This window comes from Talpa occidentalis, unplaced genomic scaffold (genome assembly GCF_014898055.3).
Source record: "Talpa occidentalis isolate TD23 unplaced genomic scaffold, MPIMG_talOcc4v2.1 talOcc4.15, whole genome shotgun sequence".
Lineage (NCBI taxonomy): Eukaryota > Metazoa > Chordata > Mammalia > Eulipotyphla > Talpidae > Talpa > Talpa occidentalis.
This window is the reverse complement of record NW_023601543.1, coordinates 58,837,031-58,841,559: the sequence shown is the minus strand read 5'-3', so window position 1 is coordinate 58,841,559 and position 4,529 is coordinate 58,837,031.

The window sequence follows — 4,529 nt, the reverse complement described above, 5'->3', positions numbered from 1 at the left end:
GGAAAATTTGGCCTGAGGCTGTGGCCTGAAGGAAGGGGTGCTTGTTCAAATGCAGTCAGCCTCCTTTTTGCAATTTCTCTCTCTGGAGGGGGCGCCTTCTGATTTCCATAGGAGATGTGACTTAGTAGGACTTCTTTTAAAACATGGAGAACGAGGAGAGACACTTAACTATGTTCAATTCTTACGTGAGTGGGAACAACGTGGTTGAGAGGTGTGGTAGAACTAACAGGCAGGAAAACTGGTGATTGGTAGGGGGAGCTGGGGTTTAATCTATCATAGTGAAAGAAAAAATGAGGTAGCAAGTCCACCAACTTAAATGTGATAAAATCATTTTATTTAAAAAAAAAAAAACTATTTCTGATTGCGCTCTCTGCTAGGGTGGTGGACACTTTACCTTGGTAATTCCTGGGGTTTCTCCCCTCCCAGAGCCTTACTATTGATTTGGGGTCTCAGGGTTGTTAAAGCTAATGATTCAGTGGGTACCCATGTGCCTGCTCCTAAGTAAGAGGCGGACGCCAGCTAACTAACCGGTTTGGTCCTGACAAGAGGCGGTGCGGAGAAGGAAAAAAAAAAAAATGTCGCCTTTGTGAAAAAAGCAACATTTCTGGAAACTGCTGTCTCCAGACAAATTAGTAACTTCAAAGCATGTGAATGCCAAGATTTGCGACATTGCCAAAATTCCCAGTTCCCAGAAGATAAGGTTCTCAATAGATAGGGCAAATTTTAACGACCTGTTTTGTTTTCCTCGATGCATAAACAACATCAGATAGATACATTAACCAGACCCCTACTTGGATTTTCTTTGCAGAAGTACTTGAAACGTTTCGCAAACTTCAGAGCGCACCAGCTGAATGTAGTCTCACTAAGAAACTAAATTCGGGCAGCTTTACCAGGGCTGTGTGGAGGCTCCCTGGACTGGAGTCCTCAGTCTTAATTCTCTAATAAACGCACTTAGTTTTGCTTGCCTCGATGTATTGAAGCCAGAAAGATCACTGGGGTTTTGGCCCACATGGTTGTCTAGGAGATGTCCCTGCCACTCCCGCTGGCCCTTCTGCTGCCTGCAAGCTGTGCCTGAGGCCCGGCATGACTCGGGGACAGTCCATACCCAAGCCTCACTGTGGGGCTGTGCTCCCCTGACTCATTGCCAGATAGCAGGCCTCAGGTGCTCTCTGCTGTGGAATCCAGAGACTTCTCTGTCTCTCTCACCCACTCCAACCTAAGGGAAGATGGGGGACTTCTTCTAAGCATCAGTCTCTCGTCTCTACATCAGCTAGATTTTCCTGCACAGCAAACCTCCCAGACTTAGTACCTTCCACCCCACATCTGTGATTTTTCACAATTCTGTGGATCAGTTAGGTGGTTCTTCTGGTTGGGTGAACTTAGTTGGGGGTGGGAGGGAGGGTGTAGCATCCTTGTATAGAAAATAGGGTTCTCAGACTGGCAGCGCCAGCAGTGCCCAGGAGCTTATTAGAAATGTGGTCTCCTGGTGCTGTGCCCGCAGCTGTATGGATCCCATGCCCTGAAATCTGCACTCTAGGTCTCAGTTCCAGGGCTATCAGATCCAAAATGCTGGCTGTCACCCTGTGCAGTGCCCGCTGTTGTGGAGGGTCCCACACCCCAGATCTTGCACCTGGCTCTCAGTGGAATATTACTCAGCAATCAAAAAGGATAAACTCATGCCATTTGCAGCAACATGGATGGAGCTAGAAGGAATTATGCTCAGTGAAATAAGCCAGAAGGAAAAAGAAAAAAAATATTGGATGGTTTCACTTATAGCAGGAATATAGGGGAACCAAATAAGTCATCAGTGTAAAAAATAATAATAATAACAGTACAAACCACAACAAAGCAAAAACAGGCAATTATAAACCAGAGACATCCTGCAGGGGAGCAGGAGGGAGAGGGGTGAGAGGGATGGAGGGAGGAGCACAGGGGACTGAGGTGATGGTGCACGGGTGCCTTGGGGAGGGAAATTCTATGGGGACTACACCTGAGGGGGTGGGGGGAAGCAAATATTGTTTAAAAATTAAAAAAAAAGATAAACTTTAAAATAAATAAATAAGGGTGAAAAAAAAAAAAAAGAAATGTGGTCTGTCTGGCGGCTAGTTGGTCGCAGTGACAGAAATGGTCTACTCTCTCCTCCATGCGGCCCCGCCCAGGCTTCCTCCCCACGTGGTGGTCTCAGGGTTCCCAAGAGCACCCAGAGAGAAATCCCCACAGGCTTCTTCAAGCCTCTGCTGTGCCATGTTTGCGCTCTCCTGGGGCCAATGCAAGTCGCCAGGCCATCCCAGAATCAGTGTGGGACGTGTTCCCAAAGGGCATGGGGAGAGTAGGCCAAAACTGGGGGGTTATTTTTAAAAACCTACCACACTCTCCACCGCTGGAGTTTAGGCTTTTGGAAACACCAGGGACCTTTTGCATTCTGCCCAGCCATAGCCTTCCCCCCTAAACACACACACACACACACACACACACACACACACACACACACACACACACACACACGCAGAGCCACTTACTTGCTTCAGAGGAGAGGTCAAAAAAGGAAAAACTAAGGAAGGAGATGGGGAAGGTGAAAGTGATAGATTGATATGCAAAACAATAGCCTTGCCACAAAGGGGAAGATGGGTACAAAGATAAGTGGTATGTGGGTCTGGGGGTGGGAAAATGAGAGACTGTCTAACACGATTTCTCTTTCTCTGAGAAGCAGAGGGTGACGTCATCCCTGAGACTATGGATGGCGCCAAGAAGGATATCTGAGGTCTGAGGACATTTGAAATGGTCATAATTGGGTTTGAGACGGGGCATTGACAGGAAAAGGCTAAGGTTGCAAGGAATATTTGAGATTGATGATTATGAATTTATCTTGATGCCAATCTGCCTTGTGGGGAAACTTTTTGCAGCAGCGTTTGCAGGCACACAGAAATGGCCAAAAACGGTTCAAGAAAATTTTGCAAAATGAGTAATAAACAGATAGGGGGCAAGGAAGTTTAGATTTATTGGTAGACGTGTTATTAACATTATGGTCTGGGGTCTCTTAGTTGAATATGAAAAGAGAAGAAAGTGGAAGACTATGAAACTGAGAAGAAAGTGGGGTAGTGATCAGTGAGCTGGAGCACAGTGGCTGGAAGAAGAAGGAATTGTGGACGGAAAGCAGGATGCCTGAGCTAGTGATTTCAGAAGCGGTGTAGTTTCTGTGATGAAAAAGATTAAAGGAGATCTTTGTAGATGTTCTCACTTTTCCAATTGGAACACTTTGCCCTGTGGAGATGGGATTTCTTTCTATTTTCCATTAACTTTACAAAACCTCCAAAACATTCTCGTTCCCTTGCTCACTCTCCTGTTGCCTGTATTTTAAGTTCTCTTTTGGGTTTCAGGAACTCTGCCTCTTGAACCTCGTGCCACTTTTTCTTCCTTGAGTACACGGCCCTCCTTACAGGTCTTGTGAAACAGAGCTCCTGAGGAGCGTCACCATCCCATCGCTGATTGTCTTTTGCTTATGTGTATCAGAATAGGCTGGGCTGTGAAAACTAATGACCCCCCAAATCTCAAAATACCGGGATGTGTGGAAGCACTCAATATTATCTCCATTTTAGGGGCCTCCCTGGTGGCGCAGTAGTTAAGGAAAGAACAATCACCAGCCTCTGCAGCATGAGTTCGATCCCAGCAGGCCAGGGATCATGGCACAGCAGGCCACTCCCGCCTCGCCTGCTGCTCCCCTCAGCAGTGTATTTCAGTCATTCTGCCTGTTCTGCTCCCCACTCTGTCTCTGGTGAATCTTTCTCTTTCTCACCCGCCACACCTCTGGCCTGTACCTCAGTTCTTGTATGCATAAATAAATAAATCTTTTTTAAAAAATGTGCATTTTACAAAAAAGCAAACAGATTCTCGGGGTGTCTGCAAAATGTGCATGACCCACGCGGGGTAAAACTCTAAAGAACATGACGCTTAAAAACAAGGGGCAGACCGAAGAATGGAATGAGCTCGCATATGCAGTCAGTGGTGCCTCCAACTCCCCGGACCCCCTGCAACGTGCAATAGTGTGTATTCATGTTAGTGCAGTTCCCCGTCCAGAACGGATAACAGCCACCCCGGGGACGGATGGGCTGGGGGAAGAGGGACGAGTAGATTTGGACCGAGAACGGATCCCAGTTCTGGCGAGGCGGGGAGTCTGCCTACGACGGACATGGGCAGGCAGGGGACTCATAAAACAGGAGCGGCAGTCGAGTCCTCTGGCCGGGCCCACGTCCCGTCACTGGGTACGTTCTGTCCACACGAGCCCCTCCCTTCCCTGAAGTCAATTCGTGAGCACTGGACTTCATGACGGAGGGGCTGGGGGGAAGGTGGGGTCAGGCTCGGTGCGCCTCAGCTGGCGTCCCCACCCCCTGGCTACCCCACCCAGATCTGGCAGAACCGTGGGTGAACCCCGAGTGGTGGAGAGGCGGGGAGAAGCTGCGGGGCGAAGGCGGGGCGGGCGGCTGCCTAGCCGGCCAATAGGCGGCTCTCCAGCCGCGGAGCCGAGAAAGGGC